The sequence below is a fragment of the Miscanthus floridulus genome, chromosome 9, assembly GCF_019320115.1.
Source record: "Miscanthus floridulus cultivar M001 chromosome 9, ASM1932011v1, whole genome shotgun sequence".
Taxonomy (NCBI): domain Eukaryota; kingdom Viridiplantae; phylum Streptophyta; class Magnoliopsida; order Poales; family Poaceae; genus Miscanthus; species Miscanthus floridulus.
Window position 1 is genome coordinate 141,275,183 of NC_089588.1, and position 13,778 is coordinate 141,288,960.

General features: G+C 45.9%; 1 pseudogene; it reads right to left on the reverse strand.

Moving 5' to 3' along the window:
- Positions 1-4,365: 4,365 nt before the first annotated feature.
- LOC136481129 (disease resistance protein Pik-1-like) lies at positions 4,366-8,828 on the reverse strand (annotated as a pseudogene).
- Between the last annotated feature and the right edge of the window lie 4,950 nt (positions 8,829-13,778).

A 13,778-nucleotide genomic window follows, 5' to 3' on the forward strand; every position in this document is an offset into this window, starting at 1 on the left:
GAGGTGCGCGGACCGGCGGAGCTCCGGGTATGGGCGGCTGCGGGCACCCGGGAGGAGCAGCGCCCAGGCTCTGGTCCAGCGCGGCAAGGGGCGCGGGTGTGCTCGCGCGGAGGAGAACCGGCACCAACGGCGCAGCCATGGCAGGAGCGCTTGGAGCAGCGGAGCAGCGCTTCAGCACACGGGCGCATGGAAGGGAGAGCAGGGGAGGCGGCGAAGCCGAGTGCGATGGGAGGCGCGGTGACTGCGGACGCCGCCCAGGCGGATGCTCGGCTCAGAAAAGCAACGGAGACAGAGGCAGAGCACTCACTTGAATGCGAAGCCAGGGCAGCGCAGAGATAAAGCCGATACAGACAAAGTAGGCAAGGACGAGCAGAGTAAATGAGAACTGGTGCGAGCACGCCAGCACGACGAGGAGACAAGGTATGACGATGCAGCGTGACCGACAGAGGCAGACGTGCTAGCGCAGGCACGTCGGTTGCTGGCTCGAACGAGCAAATCAGAGACAGACAAGACCGAGGCAAGACTGGTGCAGACAGAGGCCAAGCCAAGGAGACATGGAATACAAACGCGTGAGAGAGAGCGAGGAAGCAACGTCGGTCAACTTCTACAGAGAGGATAGATTTTTACCGCCAAAAGGGAAACTCTCGTCATCGTCGGTTGACATCCCAATTTATTTCTATGCACTGCGTAATTTAACTCAAGTGTTAATTTGAGTCCACGAAACTAAGCCACGCAGGATTCCCTTATCGCCTCTAGTATGTTAAATTAATAAAAGTCGATTTTTATGCTTAGTCTAACAGAACAGACCCTCCGTCATTTACTTGCTAAAAATCACTATCGGCCACTCCTAAAATATTTATATTCACTGCGTAAATTAACTTCAACGTTTACATGGGATTCGCTTATCGCATCAAGTACCTTTTAAAAAAAATTCTGAGAAACTCGTTGTGAAAATTTTTGGCTTAGGTCTAAATCGCGGTGCTAAAAAGGATCGTAACACCGGGGTGTTACATGGCTCGATCCCTGATGAAGGCCAAGGGAATGCCGACAAGGTTCTGAGTGAGGCGGTGACCACGGTGGTGTTCATCCCCACCCACGCTCCCACCAAGGCCCTGAAGGGCAAGACGCTGTTCGAAGCTTGGTATGGGCAGAAGCCGAGCATGTCCTTGCTCCGAACATTCGGCTGCATCGGCCACGTTGGCAAGACGAAGCTGATCCTCAGCAAGCTAGAGGACAGGAGCACACCGATGGTGTTCCTGGGCTACGCGGAGCGTACCAAGGCATACCGGCTCTACGACCCATGCAGAGACAAGGTGCTTGTCTCACGCGATGTTGTGTTCGATGAGAAGGCGGCTTGGAACTGGACCAGTCCGAGCACGAGGGAAGCTGGTGGCTTCACCAGCACCTTCGTCGTCGAGCACTTGGTCATCCACGGGAGTGGAGACGCTGGGGAAGAGGTGCCGAGCACTCCGCAAGGGGTGCCGAGCACTCCAGCGACAGAGCCGAGCACTCTTGGGGCAGTGCCGATAACTTTGGGAGGGATGCCGAGCACTCAGGGAGGAGTGCCACGCACTCCTGGAGGGATGCCGAGCACGCCAGGAGTGGTGCCGGGAGGTTCTACAGTGGTGGCGACCACTCCAGGACGGGTGCCGAGCACTCCCGTAGTGGAGCCAAGACGTCTTGCAGTGGTGCCAACCACTCCAAGACTGAGGCTGAGCACTCCTACAGTAGTGCCGAGCACTACAGGAGTTGTGACGAGCTATCCAGAAGTAGTGCCAAGCACTACATCCGAGGTGCCGAGCACTCCAGGTGCTCTGCCGAGCACTCCGGCGGAACAGGGAATTCCATCAACGCCGATCGAGTTCGCCTCACCTGCAAGTGACATCACTGAGTTCGTGGATGCCTTCCACGAAGGTGAGGAGGTGTGGTCCGTAGGCTGGACGACCTCATCGGTGGTACAGGGCCCTCAGGCCTGGCGGGTAGGCTGCTCAATGATCCAGAGCTGCTGCTCACCAGTGCTGAGGAACCACCCATGTTCACGCTGGCCGAGCGCGATGGAGATTGGCGACAGGTGATGCTGGAGGAGATGAAGGCGATCGAGGAAAACGAGACTTGGCAACTCGTTGATCCATCTTCAGGATGCCGTCTGATCAGCCTGAAGTGGGTGTACAAGGTCAAGTGGGACGAGCACGGCGCCATTGTCAAGCACAAGGCGTGCCTCGTGGCCCGAGGCTTTGTACAGCGTGAGGGCATCGACTTCGAGGAAGTGTTTGCGCTGGTAGCGCGCATGGAGTCTGTTTGTTTGCTACTAGCTTCTGCATCAGTAAAGGACTGGTGCGTCCATCACTTGGATGTTAAATCAGCCTTCCTCAACGGCGAGCTAGTGGAGACGGTCTTCGTCAGGCAACCTCTAGGTTTCCCCGTCAAGGGAGCGGAGCACAGGGTGCTCCGACTATGCAAGGTGCTCTACGGGCTGCGGCAGGCCCCGCGAGCGTGGAACGCCAAGCTTGATGCCACGCTGGCCGAGCTTGGGTTCACAAGGTGCGCAACCGAGCACGCGCTCTACACGCGGCGACGGGGGGAGGAGGAGCTCGTCATCGGCATGTATGTGGACGACTTGATCATCACTAGCGCGCGCACGGAGGACATCAATAGCTTCAAGCGCGAGATGGCGGCTCATTTTTGAATGAGCGATCTCGGGGCGCTCACCTACTACCTCGGCATTGAGGTGAGATAGGGGAGGGAGGCACTCACGCTCGGTCAGAGTGCGTATGCCTCGAAGCTGTTGGAGCGGAGCAGCATGGCTGAGTGCAAGCCATGCGTGACTCCGATGGAGGAGCGGCTGAAGCTGACAAAGGCTAGCATCGCGGTGAAGGTGGATGCAACACTCTACCGGAGCATTGTCGGCGGTCTGCGCTACCTAGTCCACATGAGGCCGGACATTGCGTTCGCCGTGGGCTACGTCGGTCACTTCATGGAGGATCCCAGAGAGGATCACTGGGCTGCAATGAAGCGGCTACTGCGCTACATCAAGGGGACGATGGATCAGGGGATCGTCTTTCCCAAGACCGGCGGAAGTAGGCTGCAGCTCACTGTCTTCAGCGATGTAGACATGGCGGGGGACATCGACGGATGACGGAGCACCTCTGTCGTGCTCGTCTTCCTCGGGTCGGCTCCAATCTCATGGATGTCGCTGAAACAAAAGGTGGTGGCGCTATCTACGTGTGAGGCAGAGTACATAGCGGCGGCCACAATGGCGTGCCAAGTTGTGTGGCTGCGCCGGCTGCTGGGAGAGCTGACCAGCATGGAAGCTCACCCACCAGCACTGATGGTTGACAATCCGCCCACAATCGCCCTCACGAGGAATCTGGTTCTGCACTACCAGAGCAAACACATCGACGTGAAGTTCCACTTCCTCAGGGACTGTGTCGATGGAGGGTAGATCGTCATCGAGTTCGTTGAAACTAGTCGGCAACTCGTGGACGTCCTCACCAAGCCGCTCGGACGTCTTCGACTCACGGAGCTGAAGGAGATAATCGGCATGGAGGGGGTACAAGGGTTATCAGTAGGATTAGGGAAAGAATTGATAGATAATCTACTGCTTCCTTGTATGAATGCACGGCAGGGGAAGGCGGCGCCGCAATGGCTCCCTGCTGTGGTACTGTAGCCGCTGTAGAGGCAGACGCCGAACGTCTCACCTGCCGCACTGTAGCCGCTGTAGAGGCATCATTGTAAATGTAAGAGATCACAAGATATGTCAAAGTGAAACGGGAAAAAAAACTGAGAACCAAGTGTGTACAGATATTGACCAAAGTTTGAATGATGTTTTTGTATGCCACATGTACAACATACCAACGCTTAAAACAAACAACCACATACATCAGTTATTTATTACATATTATCGTGTTCTTTTGTCCAATGCAGGAGGTATGTAAATTTCTCAGTAACAAACTGGCACGCGGCATGGAGAAGAAGCACCGACACACATAACAAGCATCACATCTTGGCAAGGGGGCCAAGTGTCATTTATCAAGTCCACTTCTTTGTAGTAGTGAAACACTACGTCTTTATTGACTGAAGAACGCAAACCAGAGATATATATAATAATCCACGAGCAACAGCGATCAGTGAAAGGTGCATAATTGTCAAAGACCTGAAACAGTAAACAAAAATGGACGAAGAAACAAATGCATCAGGCATCAGAAATTTCTGGTTTTTTCTTGAAACGGAGAGTTGAACTAAGCTACCGCTATTGCTTCTGTTCTAAGATATATCACCCACATATTCCTGTGATTTCATTCGGCAAGGCAGAATGAGCGCAGTTATTCCTGGGCTTCTCTGATCTCCTCAATCTCCAGATTCTCCTCAATACCTGGGATTCGCATAAGTGCTGACTGTAGCCTTCCTTGGGAGGACTTAAAGTCTCAGTGTAAGGTGCTGCAGGTTTGGCATTCTATTACACAGGTATTCAAGGTCGTCGTCCTCCAGTTTGCAGAGACTGATATCCAATGTGGAAACACTGGCCATGTGTTGTGTGACCCACTCCGGGACTCTCATGTGTCTGCGGACTATCTTGAGTCCTACGACAAGGAGAAGCTGATACGAATAATCATATAACATGATGGTTAGGTCCTCTCCAGGTTTTACTAGTGAAGACAAAATAGTTTCCTCATCCAGATGTCGCAAGACAGCCAAGTCATTGTTAGAAAGCTTCCCCGCCTTAGCAGGATACTTGTTACCAGCAAGCACACTGAACGAGTTTGTGAGCAACCAAGGCAGCTCCCTGACACTGGTGTGGCTCACATTCAGAGTCTTCATGTGCTGCAGTTTCCCAATTTCTCTCGGAAGCTCCCTGACCCTGGAGTGACTTACATCCAGAGTTTCTAAGCGCTGCAGCTTTCCAATTTCTCTCGGCAGCTCCCTAACCCTGGTGTAGCTCACATTCAGAGTCTTCAACTGTTGCAGTTTTCCAATCTCTCTCCGTAGCTCCTTCACGCTTGTGTTGCTCAAGTCCAGCGTCTCCAAACCACACAATTCCTGGATTTCCTTGGGTATCTCACTTACGTGGGTGCTGCTTACGTCCAGGGTCTCCAGACTCCGCAGTCTCCCTATTTGCGGCGGAAGTCCACTGATGGGCGTGGCCCTGAGACCCAGGTACCTCAACCGGAGCAGCCTACTGCAAATATCTGCCAGATCAATATCAGATAGAGGAAACCCGGTGCTTTCAATGCTCAGCACTCGCACATCTTCCAACTTTTCCCAGCGGACTAGACAACCACCAGCGTGCGGCCAGGGATAAGAAAAAACCACAAGGGAGCGTGTACGCAGTGCTCCATCCATTACTGAAACAACGCCATCCGGCCTTCCCAGGAAACCGACAGACAACCGACGGATCCGACGAGCATCCAAGATCGACGGACGACTGTCCTCCTCATGATATGCAGCAAAAGTAGCCTGTTTTGATTTGCATACTAGGAAGGCTCGCATCATGGGGTGCACACTGTAGTATTGCTTATTCTCTTCTGATGATTCTGGCTGCAAGAGACCCCTGGAGACAAGCTCGTCAAGGCAACCTTCTGCTGGTGCTGCTGCTGCTTCCTCCTCCCCTGCTTGGTGGTAAAGAAATCCTTCGGCCATGATGCGACTGAAGATACACTGTGATGATACTTTTATATAATTTGTCAACTTGTGTGTGTGACTGATCCCTGTGCACACATGAGTATAGTGCATTCAATTTTATCCTTAAAATTAGGTGTGACATCTTTCGGCCATCCATATCCTCACCAGACCATGCCTTTCAATCTTCAAGTAGCCAGTTGGGTACATGCTACAGTACAACAGGCAAGTCTTGAGATGAAGAGGAAGGTCGTCATAACCAAGGCGTAGACTCTCTGCCAGCGGCTTCAACGACACATGATTATTACCACTACTCAGAAGCCCATCCAGCAGCACGTGCCATAGCAGCCTTTCAAGTCGGACAGTTTTTTCCGTAGAATAATGGCCCATGATATCATAAATTGCCTCGGTTCGAAAAATATTGTACCACTTCACGTCCATGCTGCTTGCCACTGCCCACGACAAACACTCTACTGCAAGGGGCATGCCACAGCACATCTCGGCAATCTTCTTGGGCAGGATCTTCGTGCCAAATACAATACTAGCTGGGGACCTGATCAGGGCTTTCTTCTTGTGATGTATGCTCAGGACTTTCTTAGTAAATACTCTCCTAGATAGCGTGGCAGCATCCTGATCATTGATACCACCGTATCGGTAGATACATGCATCACCATTGTCAAATTTAGTGAGACGACATTTTTCAGCTATAACATTGGCACGAGTTGTAGCGAGTGTTCTACGCCTCGGCACACCCTCGGGAAGAGCCCTTCTGATGATTTCCCAATCTTGCCAATGCCAGATATCATCAACTATCACCAAGTACCTATATAATAAAAGAAGTGGACACTTGTTTAAAATACGAGTATACATATATACAGTGAAAGAAATTAGCACTATTATTTATTTATGTATGTATGTATTTATTCATCAATTACTCTCTACATACGGTGAATTAATCAAATGGACTCTTTATTTATAAATTACTCCCTCTGCTCATAATTATTGCTCACTTGGCTTTATCCTAAGTCATACTTCTTTAAATAAACTTGCCAACTTCACACAAAAATGTACCAATATCTACAACATCAAATCTGTTTCGTTAAATTCTCCATGAAATATATTTCCAGAAGTGCAATTCATTTCAATATCAAATGTAATTTATTTACTTTATTTGCTTTTCCATAGCCATTCGAAGTTTTTCTCCTTGCACCACACATAAATCCATGTGTGGTTTATATCACATACTATACTTTGTTGACACCTACTTGTAATGTAAATCAATATGATCATTGCTTCCTACATGCGTACGTACCGGTTCTATATGATGACACATATATATATACCTTGACTTATTAGCCTTTTCTATATTAGCTATTGTACAATTCGGTAATTTACTATAATAGTTATGCTTGATACACATGAGTTAGGTTTTGGTATAGAATCATTGCTTCCAAATCATAAGTCATTTTTGCTTAGTGCTACAAGCCAAACTTTTTAAATTTTGACAAGGATCATGGACAAATATATTAACATCTACAATATCAAAAAATAAACTATCAAAACATATTTCCTGGTGATGTAGCCTCTGCTATCACCACGCTAGCGCCCCTACTCCCACTCAGCAACCACCCATCAGTTCCTTTTCCCTTTCCCATTTTCTCCTCTTCTTCCCCTCGTCTGTGCTAGCAACAGCCGGCAAACTTCGCCAAGCCTTCCCATGTAAGGATCATGTGCCCTATGCATAGTCATGTTTGGTTATGGTAATTATAGATGACAACACAAGCACTATGACTAACATGTGCGCTGAGAAATCTATGAGTTACAAATGTGTTTCATAGTTTGTTACAAGGAAATCCATCTGATCTTATCAGATCAACATGAATATCTTGGTTTCCAAGGCTACATTGCCGGTAGCTTGTTTCCCAAGACCTAGATATTACCCCATCCAGGTTGGGCTTCTCTTTTAGCAAACTCAGCTCATCCCGTCCCGTTGGACTCTTCTCTAGATGGTGAGGTACTCATGATCCATAACACCGATAGTAGGCCTTGAAGGATTTTTAGACAAGCTAGTCGATAGCTCTGTCCATCGGTTACTACACTAAAAACGGTCTTCAGTCCTCTAGATAAAGTGCATAAAGAAGTCTTACTAAAGATAAGAATGTGGTGGAGCGATGAATCCGAGCTGCCTCATTTTCATTTCCTTTACTATTCCGCTTGTGATGCCATGGAGTATGAATCTCATAGTCAGGTCCACCTACAGCTGGTTCGTTAGTCGCCTATAAAACAGGATGTGGTGGAAGCTTTCTCAGAGCACACCACATCTTCTTAACTGATATTCTTAATTAGATTGAGCAAATACCTAGATCAACCACCATGCCACCATCCCCAATGCCTACAGACGCTGCAGCAATGTTGGGAGAAGGCTCTTCGGGTAAGTCATGCTCAGAAGAATGCTTGTAAAGCAAGATGACGGCCTACAATGGGAGTCCTCAGATGCCTACTGTGGATGAGGGGATCACTATCAAAGTCTCCCTGATTTCCCATTGCTGCCTCTTCGAAGGTGTTGGGTTTGGTTGAAAACTCACTACTACAGAAAAGGTTTCTAGCAACGGCTCAATTTTTTTTGTAGGGGCGGCTGGGGATGGAGGCGCTCCTACAGTGGGCATGCTCGGGACCCACGAGACCAGCCGCCCCTACAAATGGGTTGATTTGTAGGGGCGGCTCACTCACCAGCAGCCTCCGATGTTGCGATTTGTAGGGGCGGCTCAATCAACAGCCGCACCTACAAATGCTGCACGTACAAAAGGCTGCAGCCCTACAAAAGTAGTCAGCGACGCATTTTAATAAAACACGTCTATAGCCTGAGCCATCGGACCCGAAAAAATTATGAAGATGGGTTAAGTTCGGACTCAAGTACTGCGTCCAACGTGCTCAGCGCTCCTCTCCTCTCTCCCCCTCTCTTCACCCATTTCACCTCAGTCTCTCTGACCCCCTCTGCCGTCGGATCCCGCACCCACGCATCACGCTCCCACCCTCCACCTTCGCTGCCCGCCTAGTCGCCACTGGTGCGCTCCACCGATGCCGACGCGGCTCGTCCACCTTATCGTCTGCAGCTCTGTGTTGGCACCAAATTCATTAGGGTTTGGGGTTCCCGGCTTGCCGCAGGCAGCACCAAGTCTCATCCGTCGCACCACCCCGCCTTGCCCATCCATCGCCGTCCTTCACCCTCCGCCAAGTCGTGGCATTGAGCGGCCATTAGGGGTACCGGATCCGCCTCATCTTCGAGTACCTCTACCTCGCCGGCGCCGTCGTGCATGGAGAATCCAGGTGAGGTTGTCCTCCCTATAATCCCCAATCCCCATGCTGCGACCTAGCGTTGCTGCTACTGTGCATCTGGAGTTCGGACGCTGGAAATCCTCTACTGGTTGCTCTGTGCTGCTGCTACATGCTTGCTGCTCTGTGCTGCCACTCCGTGTAATCTAGGTGTTTTATGAAATGTCAATGCAAGCTAACTGTTGTTTTGCAATTGACTGCTATGTGCTAGCCTCTGGTGGATGGTGTTGTGATTAAATGCATCGTCATACAAGAATATGTAATGCACTTCCCACCTGGCCCTTGTCTGTTTTTTGTACAGTTGTTTTTGTAAGAGTTAGGCAGTAGAGAGATGATGGAAGTGGCGAGAGAACAGAAGAAACATTTAACTGGTGTTGAGATTTTCTTAAGAAACATTTAACTGGTGTTGAGATTTTCTTAACTAAACCGTAGAGGACAAAATGGTTGGGAGTTGGGACATTTACTTGCATCGGATTCAAATTACTATCCTTTGTTGTAAGATCATATAACCTACAATCTGAACTTAGCGCTCCTACATGACAGAAATACTACATAATTAATCACTCTTTGGACGATGTATAGGTTCAGTCTGCAAATTAGCACTAGCATGTGTGACTGTGTTACAGGAAAAAAAGCCCCCCAAATTTCTATTTCAGCTTTAAAAAGTCTGATAATATTAGTTACCTAGTTCCAACATCTATTCCTTGCCTTAGACACTAGTGATGGTTGCCTGAAACTGGGTCATGCTTGAGTGAGTTTGATTCAGGGTATTTTTGGCCTGAGCTAGTTCACTTCTTTAGTAGTTGCTTTTGTTAGGACAATGGTCTGGACATCTTACAGAGTAGAAAATTAGCTCAATTCTCTCACATGCCTTCTAACATACCTAAATTTTTAGCATGTTTATGATTCTGGAGCTCTCTGTACATCCTTGGACCAATAATGCCAGCCTGTTTCTTGGTGTTCCTTATGATTTTTATTTCATCATGTTAAATTTTTTAAAGGCGTAAAAACTGTACTTCGAATTCAGGCATTGATGCGGTTTTAAAACGTGACTCCTCTTAAAGGGCTGTACTAAAAGCTTCAGTTAATGTTGTACAATCATGCTAGCATCTCAGTAATTGATTTATGTAATTCTAGCAAAATTAACTGTTCTGTCAGATTTTTTATTTTTAGATTCATCACGTTAAATTTTTTAAAGGCGTTAAAACTGTACTTCGAATTCAGGCATTGATGCAGTTTTTAAACGTGGCTCCTCATAAAGGGTTGTACTGAAAGTTTCAGTTAATGTTGTAGAATCGTACTAGCATCTCAGTAATTGATTTATGTAATTCTAGCAAAATTAACCGTTTTGTTGGATTTTTTATTTTCAGAAATGTGAAATGTGTTAAGGTATGCTGCAAGTTATAATGCTTTTTAGAGAATTGATTTCCTCTATGACTTCTAGTGTTATTTTTTCTGGAAAGTGGAAACCTTCTATTTTCTGTTGCAGGGATACTACATCAAAGTTTATGCATTTATGGCATTCTTTCCGTGTGCCATTTATAGGATAGAACAATAATAGTACTTACTCCACTAGCACTACTATAAGTGCAACTGCAACAACATTGAAATAGAAAAGATTGTTGTTTGCCTGCTACTGCTGCTCATTTACTCTATCGTGTAAAATTGCATTCCGCATGTTAACTTAGTTTTACATGGAACTGTATACCATGCATTTATGTTACGGGGTATTTATATCAGCCTGATGTTTTTTCTTGCACCAAATCTTTTATTTTAGTGCTCAATTTAAACACCAATGTTGCATCTGAACCAACTCAAAATGAGGTCACTGAAATGCGCTGGATTGATTATTTAGGTACAGTTGAAAGCTACAGCTTAGGTGTATATTGCATTCTATTTATATAGTACATCATAGCTAAGGTCGGTTGTTGTACATTTGGATATTGTTCTAATTTTCTGTAAGAGATAACTGAACTTCTATTACTACATTAGTTGAATACACACCATTTTTTCATCTCTTCTCTTTGCAGGATATCATCTCGTCGAGGGGATTGGATTTTCTACTGATCTGAGGGCATGTGCCAATTGAATCATGTTAAGGTTATAAGGTTAGTTTCAGTCAGACTGTCACATACTTAATGGCCCAGTCTCTTTTGTTTTCATATGATTTAGTAGAGCTCTTGTTAATGCAGCAGTTGAAATCATATGAAAGCAGTCATATGAATTAGACTTGTGAATTATGTCTAATTAATGATGGATTGTATATATTCTTGTGAATTAACTTTACTAACAAGTAAAGTTAATCAGTTAATTATATTTTTGCATTTGTGCATGAGATGTCCAGTGTGCCTGAGCCCAGTTACTTCATATCGATTCTCAAGACGTATACATATCGACAATCCTCATTAGCTTATATGTTTGTATACATACTTGTAATGTTCACTTAGGTAGAAATCCTCAGTACCATGTAACACCCGGTTTTAAGAACAAAACCAGATACACACCATATGTGAGCCCAGGAAGTCAAATCTCACATATAGCTACAAATAAGGGTAATATCAATAGACAATGCTTAAATACATAACATATTAGTATAAAGAATATAACCTCAGAGTATAGATAGCGGAAAGACAACTTCGATCTTCAGGCAAAGACTCTAATTCCACAGGGACAACTGACTGGTTGATCACAAGCCTAATTCCTCTAAACTCTAGCAATCTGGTACCCATCCGGGATTTTTCCAAAGATTTAAAAAGTAAAACAAGCGTAAGTACATGTCGTACTCAACAAATATAACATGGGGTTCATGAGGCTCAAAAGGCTGACACTGGTTTAACTGCGATTAGCTTTTAATGAGTCATCTTTTAGCAATTGGGTGGCAACAAGTTTATTCACAAGCCCATACACACATGACCAGGTAAACATGAGTAATGAATAGCATAAACAATTAACCATTAATGAGCATCTTTATCATCAGTATCATCAGTGTTCATCATCTATTCTGTAAATGTTCCAAGGCCGCTCGTGACCGTGAGCACGGCTGATATACCAGTTTTACACTCTGCAGAGGTTGTACACTTTCACTGTGAGTCGTGATTTACCCTTTCGCCCGAGGTGATCAGCCTCTTGACCCACTACCAAGGAAGGTCGGCATGGTTCACTATGAAGCCTTTCAAAGGTTCGTCTAACAAGTTAGGGCCATTAGATTCACTCGGCAAACAGATGTAGAGCCCCCCTTCCCGATGGCACATTGACACGCAGCCTATACACATGGGGACAGAGGCCGCACTATACCCGATTCGGCAAGCCATTCTTACGCCAATAAAGGTAACCTCTAACAAGCTAGAAAAGGTCCTCATACTGAGCTAAAGCCAGAGCCATATAGCCCTCACAGCTGTACTGTAAGTCCCGGATGATCACTTACAGATAAGTCCTTAGGGAGAGGAATCTAGAGCACCATAAAAACAGCCCAATGCTCTAGCCCCCTGATTCCATGTTGCTAAAAAGCATCTTTTAATGTTTATTGCATATACCATTAGTCAAGTTACAAGATCATGGTTGTGGTTGAACACTAGCATCAAGCTACCCAATGCATATCCCAAAGGTGTCAAGGTACAAGTCCAAAAGACTAGGATGTCCTTAGTGGTAGTCAAGGTAGACACATGCAATATGAATTAAGTGATTAAAGGTGTATAGGACAACAAGGAAGATCCCATGCTATACTTGCCTTAAAACACCGATCTTCGGTAAGCTTTAATCTTCAACGTTCTTCTTCTTCTTCTTCTTGATTCAACACGTAAATCTCACCGACTGGACGTAATCATAAAGCACCACACAAGCATCCATACAAATCATACACGAAGCAAACAATAGAACTAAATCAGAATAGTACACCATACATAAAATCAAGATAAAAAGTTTGTGAAACAAATCTACGTCTCGCTACGAACACACAGACGCGAAGAGCACGCTAATCGAAGCTACGGTTGAAAAGATACAACTACCGAAAGATTTACTTTATACGCGGAAAAGAAAACTATAGGCTTCATTTATTTAACTATATAAAGTCTTATATAAATTGGATTAAATCAAATTTAGATTTGAATTATAAAACTAGAGTAAAACGAATCATATTTTATTTACAAAACCCAGTTGCATAATTATTAATCAAGATATGATTTAAACCATGAAATTCTAGTATTAGTGACATGACAAACATTGTTACTAACGCGTAGATCTTGTCGCTATGAATCTAACACAGCTTGAATGGGTCAAAACGGATCTAAAACGCAAAAGATATGAAATAAACAAGATTTCCTTTATTAAAATAATAGATTAAATCTAATCACGAATTTTAAAAGTTGAAAACACATCTAACAGTAGTATGAACATGTAGGTTATGAAATTACGAACCTAACGCAAGTTGAATGAACCAAATCGCAATTAAAACGAAGAAACTGTAGAGATTAAAAAGATGTATTACGTGAACTAGTATTTTACAATTCAGAATAAACAAAAAGGATCAATGATTGCATATGGATGAAATAAGCACGGCGTCATTAGCATATTAATTTGATGAATAAAATATTTACGTAGGAGGTTGACGACCAGGAGCTGCACACTACTGGAGACGGCCTCTTTGCCGAGGGCCTGAGGCCCTCGGTAAAGGCCCATTAACCCTCGGCAAAGGCTTTGCCGAGGGCAGCCCTCGGCAAAGAGCTCTCGGGGAATTTTGAGTCGGCGAAGAGGGTCTTTGCCGAGGGCCCTTTATCGGGCACTCGGCAAAGCCTTTGCCGAGGGCTGGAGCGGCACTCGGCAAAGAAAAGCAG